Source organism: Haliotis asinina, chromosome 13 (assembly GCF_037392515.1).
Source record: "Haliotis asinina isolate JCU_RB_2024 chromosome 13, JCU_Hal_asi_v2, whole genome shotgun sequence".
Lineage (NCBI taxonomy): Eukaryota > Metazoa > Mollusca > Gastropoda > Lepetellida > Haliotidae > Haliotis > Haliotis asinina.
In genome coordinates this window covers 20,142,322-20,152,809 of record NC_090292.1, presented here as the reverse complement: position 1 = coordinate 20,152,809, position 10,488 = coordinate 20,142,322, and the positions used below count along the sequence as shown (strand labels likewise).

Sequence of the window (10,488 nt, the reverse complement as noted above, 5' to 3'; positions counted from 1 at the left end):
TCGAGCAACGGACTGTCAGGTTATGATAAACACGTATAATGCCTTGTTTGGGGGAAAGAATTGTCAGGGCGTGTGCACAGATTGTGACATGAAAATAAACTCGGTCATGCATACTAAACAGTGGGTCCCAATGTTGATCATGGATGTGATCATTTTGTTGTTTTTGAGTGTAACGGTGTTATGTAGAAGAACTACGTGCCACAGCAGCTGATTTCGGGTGAGTAAAGTATTATTATTATTATTATTACAGCATCTATGGCTGTCTGCTTAAGAATCCCAGACAATATCCTTGCGCCAAACAACTAAACCGTTGTAAAAGTGTTGTAAAAGTTTCATCGTTATTTCTGGATCCAACCCGTGAAGGTCCGGGGTAGAATAACTCTTCAGCAACCCATGCTTGCCATAGAAAGCGACTAACGGGATCGGATGGTCAGGCTCGCTGACACGTCATCAGTTCCCAGTTGTGCAGATCGGTGCTCATGCTGTTGATCACTGGATTGTCTGGTCCAGACTCGATTATTTACAGTCCGCCGCCGCATTTCTGTGTGCTGCATAAAACTAAACTCATTCACTCTTGGGTTGTCAATCACTGGAATGTGTGGTCCAGACACTATTATTTACAGACCGCCAAAAACTGCGCATTGAGACCCGCTTTAGAAGAGGCGACTGACAGAATTCAAAGACATTCAAAAACTTTCATTTGTAAAGCAGGCTTTGTACGGGGCATTAATTTCCTTAAAATGTAAGTGTTACGGTTTTTTGTCGACTAAAATAAACTTGATCTGTATGTGCCATTTCAAAATCATTTTACATCATTATTGTTAACAGTGGCTACGTGAATCGGACTATCTCAAGATAAATATCAAAACAGAATATCGGAAAACATATATTGATTTCGTCCCCCCCTGTGATATCATTGTTATAAACAGTGGTGCAAACACTGACGTGCACTAATTACGTTCCCCTCTGATATGTCATTGTTATAAAGAGTGGTGCAAACACTGACGTGCACTAATTACGTTCCCCTTTGAGATGTCATTGTTATAAAGGGTGGTACAAACACTGACGTGCACTAATTACGTTCCCCTCTGTGATGTCAATGATATAAACAGTGGTACAAACACTGACGTGCACTAATTACGTTTCCCTCTGAGATGTCATTGATACAGTGATCCAACTCTGATCCAGAGGGCGACTTTCACATACTAAGTTTAAGCCTGTGTAACAGGACTATCGTTCGCGCACTCAGTAGTATGACTATATGCCTCTTGAGGAACAGAAAGACGGAGGCCTCTTTCGGGGAAAGTATGAAGGAAAAGAGACTTTTGTACTTTGCATCTGCACTTTACTGAGGAAGTATAATACCAATTATAACATGACTGATTTCTAAACGACATTGTGCCGTAAAGACTGATATCCAAAGATCGAGGGATAAACAAAACGTCTGTGCGCAGCCCAGCTGGAACTTGGCGCAGATTAAATATATTATAAAATAAAGCATAAAAACGCAAAAACAAAACAACAACAACAAAAAACCCAAACAAACAAAAAACATGCAATAAAAGCTGTGTGTTAAATTAGTGAACGTGAATATCACCGTCCCTCCTGTCACATTGTGACATACGCGAAAGTATCTTGTTTACAATCCTTGTCAGTAAACAATTTTGTTTTTAGGAACATTTTTTTCATAGATTTTCGTTAGGTTCATTTGTAAAGATTGTTTACCGATTTATTCAGAGGTTCTTAAAAATGGTACCCGTGAAAATCCGGGATAGAATCGGTCTTCAGTAGCCCATGCTTGTTGTATCAGGTGACCAACGGAACTGTATGCCAGTTGTGTAGATCGATCCTCATGATGTTGATGTCGACCCGTCACGATCCGGGGTAGAATAGACCTTCAGCATCCCATGTTTGCTATAAAAGGCCGACTATGCCTGTCGTAAGAGGCGACTAACGGGATCGGGAGGTCAGGCTCGCTGACTTGTTTGACACATGTCATCGGTTCCCGAGTGCACAAATCGATGCTCATGTTTTTGATCACTGGATTGTCTGGTCCAGACTCGATTATTTACAGACCACCGCCATATAGCTGGGATATTGCTGAGTGTGGCGTAAAACTAAACTCACTCACTTTGTTGACACGTCATCGGTTTCCAAATGCACAGATCTATTCTCAAGCTGTTGATCACTGGATTGTCTTATTATCCACCCCTGTCATTACAGAGTTCTCTCCTTTCCCGGGTTATTGATTCCTAGAAATAGGACTCGATTCCAACTGGACTCGATCCCGATTCGAGTACACTAGTAACCGTCCCAGCCTTACTCATTCGTATCGAGTTGCACTGAACGACCCCCTCTCACATACCTCTAATTCTGTAAGTTGATCAAATGAACATTCGGGGAGCCTAGTTGTTATAGCGTTATCTCAGTTGTGTCATCACGACATTGTCAGGAACAGAAACCGCAGATAAAATTCGCCAACTCTCCCATGCATGTTAGCTTCAAATAACATTTAGTTTTCTTCTTATTTTGTCAGTTGTTTACCGACCGCATTACGCTTAGACGTTTCCATGTTTTGATATTTTTAAATGTATCGAGGCGAAACGTGACACTTCGCTTTTAAAATTACTGCCTACATGACTACTCATGCTGGGCCACTGTGAACAAGTTTATTTTTATATTGTCAGTGAATTATACATTTATGAAAACATGCATACTAGTTCTTTCACTTTAAAGTATGCATAAGCAACGAAACAATACCACTGTCTTGTTGTGCAGCGATGTATATATGTTACGGTCATATTGTTAAATCAGTCGTTTTGTCAAATGATTAAGATGGTCAGCCCTTCCGCTTCATTTTATGTAATAACAATCATTATATTTCAGTCATTTCATGAAATTTCATTTCATCTGCATGTGGTGTACAGGGGTTTGTCGGGTGTGGCTGCTCTGGACAACAGCAAGTGTCAAGCAAACAGGTGTAAATGCTTCAAAGCCAAGCTGAAGTGCAACAGTAGTTGCCAGTGGGGTAGCATAGTGGTTAAAGCATTCGCTCGCCAAGCCTTAGACCGGGGTTCGATTCCTCACATGGGTGCAGAGTGTGAAACCCTCTGGTGCGCCCCACCGTTATAGTGTTGGAATATTGCTAAAAGCGGTGTGATGTCATACTGACTCAAACAAAACTCTGTGTTATAACACAAGGTAAAGCGGTGTAATGTCATACTGACTCCACCACAACTTAACTGGATCAAATATAACGACAAGATTACTAATCTGTACATATAACATGGCATGTTCGTCGTAATCTTTAACATGCTGTCTGCAGATGGCGTGTCTGTCTTGTCGGTAATTTTCAATATGCTGTCTGCAGATGACGTGTGTATCTTGTCGGTAGTCTTTAATATGATGTCTGTAGTTGACGTGTCTGTCTTGTCGGTAGTCTTTACCATGCTGTCTGCAGATGACGTGTCTGTCTTGTCGGTAGTCTTTACCATCTTGTCTGTAGTTGACGTGTCTGTCTTGTCGGTAGTCTTTACCATGCTGTCTGCAGATGACGTGTCTGTCTTGTCGGTAGTCTTTACCATGTTGTCTGTAGTTGACGTGTCTGTCTTGTCGGTAGTCTTTAATATGCTGTCTGCAGATGACGTGTCTGTCTTGTCGGTAGTCTTTAATATGATGTCTGTAGTTGACGTGTCTCTCTTGTCGGTAGTCTTTACCATGCTGTCTGTAGTTAACGTGTCTGTCTTGTCGGTAGTGTTTGCCATGCTGTCTGCAGATGACGTCTGTCTTGTCGGAAGTTTTTACCATGTTGTCTGTAGTTGACGTGTCTCTCTTGTCGGTAGTCTTTACCACGCTGTCTGCAGATGACGTCTGTCTTGTCGGTAGTTTTTACTATGCTGTCTGTAGTTGACGTGTCTCTCTTGTCGGTAGTCTTTACCATGCTGTCTGTAGTTAACGTGTCTCTCTTGTCGGTAGTTTTTACCATGTTGTCTGTAGTTGACGTGTCTCTCTTGTCGGTAGTCTTTACCACGCTGTCTGCAGATGACGTCTGTCTTGTCGGTAGTTTTTACTATGCTGTCTGTAGTTGACGAGTCTCTCCTGTCGGTAGTCTTTACCATGCTGTCTGCAGTTGACGTTGATGTCTAGTCTTTAACTATAGATGATGTATCTGCATTGTTGTACTAGTCTTTAATTCACTCTCTGCAGATGATGTTTCTGCATTGTTGGTAGACTTGGAAACATTTTCTGCCATCAACTGGACATTTGACGTTTCTGTTTTGTTAAAACTGTTGGACTCGCTGCCCGCCATTGCAATCACCTTTGGAGTGTTTTTCACAATACGTCTGGACACGTTGTCAGCCATTGAGGCTAACGATGACGTTTTTGTCTTGGTGGTCCCTTTCGGTTGAACTTTTGATGAAGAGATCCAGAACACACTTGGTTTTCGTTTCTTTGATTCAGCTTCAGTGCGCTTGATTCTCTGTTCCCTATGTCGTTCTCTAACCGTTGCGGATTGGGTATGAGTGTAGTACAATAAGAAGTTGTTGACAAGTATAGGGACTGTGAACCCGATCATCAAGAGACCAGATACAGCAGTTGCTGAACCGACAAGGTAGCCGACGCCTGTCACCGGAAACATGTCGCCATATCCGACCGTTGTCATGGTGATGAGTGCCCACCAGAACCCTTCAGGGATGCTGGGAAACATGCTCCTGTCGTCCGCAAAGTAGATGAGGGATGAATACACAAGCATCCCCACGAACAAAAACAACAGCATGAGGAGCAGCTCTCTTAAACTCGCCTTGATGGTGTAGAACAGGATCCATAAACCTGGAATGTGACGAATGAGGCGGAAAATACGGAAGATCCTTGTGATGCGCAGAACCGGAAGTGCATCGAGAGTGTCACGTGAGTAATAGTTTGAAGTAGACAGACGATAGACTATCTCGACGACATCCGGGATCAGGGCTACGATGTCGACTATTGTCATTGGCAGTATGAAATATTTCAATTTGCTTGGGGAGAATATGAATTTTGTTATAAACTCTAGAAGAAAGTAGGTCACACATGTGACGTCAATGATAAATAACGAAGGATGAATGTGGACACCAGAAGCATTATGGGAGTCATTGACGTCACTACCGTTCTTCAGTAACAATTGCCAAAAGCCTGTTTGTGAACCGGAAGTGTGAAAAGTCTCGTGTGTCTCAGCGCAGAATGAGAAAATAGACAGGATCACGAACAGCATTGATATCGCACCAAAAACCTGAAATGAAATATGAATTAGTGAGTGAGACTGTTTTAACGTTGCCTTGTAATACACATGCTGTTAAAATTTTAACGGTTGTCATACTCGCGTTTTCACACGTCAGTTGCATGTTGTCAAACTCTCGTGTCATTTGAGCAATGTGTTTTCGTAGGCCGAGTTAACCGGACGATAAAATGATCACGTGACAGTTTAGATGACAGAGATTGGTTGTTTCAGACCAACACGAGTTTGACAACACTTCACACGTTACGTCATGAATGACAACAGAAAGTTTGATGGAAAAGTTGGTGGGAATAGAGACCGATCTTATTTCTCCACTCTGAAACTGGAGCTTGTGACTTTAGTTTGCCAGGTGAAGGCTGCTTGACAGATTAATGTGTGAGTGAGTGAGTGAGTTTAGTTTTACGCCCCACTCAGCAATATTCCAGCTATATGGCGGCGGTCTGTAAATAATCGAGTCTGGACCACACAATCCAGCGATCAACAACATGAGCATCGATCTGCGCAATTGGGAGCCGATGACATGTGTCAACCAAGTCAGCGAGCCTGACCACCCGATCCCGTTAGTCGCCTCTTAAGACAAGAATAGTCGCCTTTTATGGCAAGCATGGGTTGCTGAAGGCCTATTCTACCCCGGGACCTTCACAGGTCGATTAATGTGTGAAGGAAGAAGAAAACAATGTGGATCCTCGATGTCTGCTTGTTGTTTAGCAGGCACTCAGTAATATTCCAGCCATATGATGGCGATAAGTAAATAAGCAGAAAATCAACAAACAAACACATAAACTAAATGTCATGCGAATGTCTTTTTGTGTTAATTATAAAGTCAAATTAATTAAGTTTTAGTTGTTTTTGGTCAAAACATTTAAAGCGCTGAATGGATTTGAACGCACACCTTAAATTTAGGTCCCCTCATGCATCTCAACAACCGTCGAGACGAGTTATTGTTACCTGATGGGAATGGGCTTGGGAGTTCCCTGCCCTTTATTTGCTGTATAATGGATATATAAGGGACGGTTGTTGAGAAGTATGATGGACCTAAATTCAATACTGCTTAAATGCTTACAAAGTGACTACATGAATCAACGCCAGTTATCCACGGGCACTAAATAATTGTTGTTAAGCTGTCACAAGCGCTTTTCAATTATCATCAAATATACTCACCGCCAAAAGAAACGTGATTAGTTTGAAATGGTGATATTGACAATGGGGTAAAGCATGGCATTTTCCCATTAACTGCACTTTCACAAGAGGTAAAGATAACTCGAAAGAAAGCACTTGTGTCTTTACTCTCCACATGACATGAAACTCCATTCAATCAGTTGTGGAAACCACCTAACGAATGCTTTCAGGTTTTGTCCTTAAAAGGGACACAAACGTTAAAGTCAATAACGAGCAACAGCTGCACATATCCTCCCCATGCTGTTGAAGAGACGTCCAATTAACCTCCTGGGAATGTTGCTGTAAGCATCAAAAACACTCCGGCCTTGCCCATTATTCTGAAAGTTTACATGTTGAACATGAAGGCCCTGCCCAATAATCTCTATCCAAAACATAGGGACCTGAGAATCTTTCATCTTGACGACGCCATATTCTCACTCTGCAGCTTGCGGTATCGACACAAACGCGACTTTCATTTTAGAAGACGATGTTCTGCCACTGTTCATTGCGCCAGTTCCTATGGGCTGCCACCCAATTCGAACACGTCCATATCTTGGAGTCAAACGTGAACCAACGTAAGGTCGACGGCAACGTAAACCCTGGGTTTGGTGTGTCTTCCTATGGTGTTACGGGCTGTTGTGGCGGTTTGTATGAAGCGATTTCAGTGAGAGGTCAAATGCTATTGGTCTCGCCGATATGACGTGACACGCGGACGTCCGCTGCCAGGGTGGTCAGCGACGGTGTTTGTCTACTGACAGTGGTCTGTAGACGGTGGTCTGATGTGTTCCTGACGACGCGTTCAATTTTGACGTGCATGAAAATTCGAATGCAGACGTTAAACAGGATCTATTCTTTGGGGAGCATCGTAAAAGCAAGAACATTACGCAAAGAATGCAGTTCTAACGTCACGACCTGTCTCTGCATGGGCAACAGGAAAACTACATTTTAGTGGTGTGTGACTGGATTGACTGTGGCTGGTATATTTTAGTGGCGTCTGCTGGGCCATCACTCTTAAACGAGAGTGTCTGAAGTACACAGTCTAGTGATAGACAACACAAGAGTTAGTGCACTCAGCAATATTCCACCAATATGGCGTCGTTCTGCAAAAAATCGCGTCTGGACCAGACCATCCAGTGATCAACATCGATGTGCGCAATTGGGAGCTGATGACATATGTCAACCAAGTCGGCGAGTCTGACCACCCGATCCCGTTAGTCGCCTCTTACGACAAGCATGGGATACTGAAGGTCATAATTCTAACCCGGACCTTCACGGGTACCGTCAAGTACTAGTATTCATCAGGTCATGGTAATTACAATGAAGTATAAATTGTCTCTAGGTCATATTGTCAAGTATTCATGGGCAATGAGTAATTAAAACGCAATGATCGCTTGGTAGTTTACGTCAAGAATTAACGATCTTACGGTAATTATAATTAATTATATTACTTTCTGTATGCCGTTGTCAAGTATTCCAAGGGGGATAAGTATCGATAATCACAATGAATAATTCACGGTGGGCAAGAAATCACATTTTCACTAGCACCAAACATGTATCCATGAAATAGGACTTTCAAATATATTTTGATAATTGTTTATGATATTCAAAACATTTGACTGTTAAAAGCCACAGTCAATCCTAAAACAACTGTATCCAACAAACGCTATGAAACACACATACAGGACGCGTATTTAATCATAAGAGCAATTGATCCTGTTTCAGCATTCCTCTGTTGAAGACACAGGGACAGAATTTGTCTCTAACCAGCAAACCATGCTTGCCGTGACGAGCGACTAACAGCATCAATTGAACAGACTTGCTGACTTGGTTCACACGTCATCGTGGTCAAAACGTGTAGACTGATGGTCATGATGGCAGTCACTGGATTGTGTGGTCCAGACTCAATCATTTATAGTTGGAATATTACTACGTGAGGCGTTAGACAACTATGAAACAAACAAACAAAGCAAAAATTCACATACGCAAGAAGAAAGAATTCAGTTTACCTGTGCCCACAGTGAAGAGCGTGGGTTATTCATAAACACCCATGCCTTTTGCCGAATTCTCTGCCACCTGGAAGCTGAACGATACTGACTCTTGGCAAGATGCTCCAACGTCCCCTTCCTGTCCTTCTCCAGCTTCCTCAGCGCCTCCAACGTCGACGTCCACGAGCTGTAGTTCGTCCAGCAACACTCCTCAATTTCATCCTCCTCCACACCCCAAAACGCCAGTTCTGTTTTCACTGACGCTCCACAAAGCCAGGCAGGGAGGTGCAGCTCGCCCGTCCGGAGGTAGTTCAATATTGCCTTGAAAACGTCAGGATCTCTGTCGAAGAAGTATTCCTTCTTATCCTGCCTGTAATGTTTCTTCAGAAAGTCCTCATCCGCCAACTTACTGAAAGGAAGGCTGGTGAGAGTGGATCTGTAGGTTTCAAACCGTGACCCACCCACATTGAAAATGAAAGTCTCGTTCGACGTCGCAGTGCTGACAGTGATCTTCTTGTTGGTTTTATTAATTCGGGATCCGGGCAACAAACCATGAAGAACATGATCCGAATCTTTCTCTCTCCCTTTAACCATCGTGCAGGTGAGTAGACGGGAAATGAGTGGTGCGTTTCTTAATGATGCCTATGACACCTTTTGTCCTTGGTATGGACGCAGTGGAGCTGAGGAGAAGTCTTAACAGTCACGTATTTCCGGAGACATGTTCGTCCCTTTTAATGAATTGAATTGCAGGGGGCGGGGTGGAGGGTTAAGAATAAAAGTTACCTGATTGGCACACGAGAGGTCCATCTAGTTACAACACGATTTGTCCTGACTTTTGACTGACGTGCCCTACGTACGCCTGTCAATCAAAATTCAGGACAAACCGTGTTGTAACTAGACAAACCGCGAATCGTCGGTGGGGTAACAAACTTGTTCCATGAGATTTCGGCGGTATATTTATAACAAAGTTGCGGGAAAACGAGTGCACAATATAACGTCGTGAATATCACGTCATGAGCACCATCTTAGGTCGTTCAGGTTTTCAAACAATAATTCTCAACCACGGAGCAGGTGGAAACAACTTTGATACCCATCAGTGATAGCGAAGTCAGCGCAAGCGACCAGTGTGTGAACATTGTACTTGGTTTTATGTTCTACAATGTATCTAACTTCCTTCTGTCGAAACCTGTTTGTGATGACGTCATAGTTTCGGCACACGAAGAGGGGCGGTATAGGCATTATCCAGTGAGAATCAGGAGGGCGAAACCATGCAGTAAATGGTAAGTTACAACATGGGCAACATCAAAGAGACCGCGGCAAAGCCATGGTACAGTGGCATATTTATCTGATATTCCTAGATGCTTCGGTGAAAGATGAAAGACGCCGACATACTTTATCAGACGATAATGTGCACTTTTGGCATTACGTCACAATGTGTTGACGTCACTGTACCATTCTAGTCTGCGTCACTATACCATTCTAGTCCCCTCGTAATCGAACACTTTTGCATTATGTCACACTGTAACCGACGTCACGATGGATGTCAGTTGCCATCGCCTCGTACAGCCTCGAAACAGTAAACTGCTTCGTCGCATCCCGTTTCTTGGTTTGCAGTTTCGTCACTCAGCTAACATCACTGGTGGAAACATTACATTTATGTGCTCATCTAAATTTACGTTGGCAGTAGAAATGCGACATTTCCGTTGCCTCGTATCGTTTACGTTAATCACAGATGTAACTAAAACAATTTAGAGAAGATACTTAATCAGAACGTAGACGTCACCAAATTTTTCTGATTTGTTTTTATGGTAACCATCGCTTTTAACGTAAGGGCAGGCATGGCGAAAGAACAGCGCGTCAATTAGCACTGGGCGAGGATTCTTAATTTATGTCACCGACACCGTCGTTTGTTTTCTGCCTTAGATTAATCGAAATTATCCTTACAAGGTATCAAATCAAAGAAATACATTTTGCTCTACCACCATATATAGTGTAATAAAGCACACTTTCGCCCTGAACTATTATAACTCACACGCAAGCGTCCTGGTGCTTTAACTATAATAGATTAGGGCG

The 10,488-nt window shown here is 42.9% G+C and overlaps 1 pseudogene; it reads right to left on the bottom strand.

Moving 5' to 3' along the window:
• Nucleotides 1–2,655: 2,655 nt before the first annotated feature.
• Nucleotides 2,656–9,148, bottom strand: LOC137259226 (potassium voltage-gated channel protein egl-36-like; annotated as a pseudogene).
• Between the last annotated feature and the right edge of the window lie 1,340 nt (nucleotides 9,149–10,488).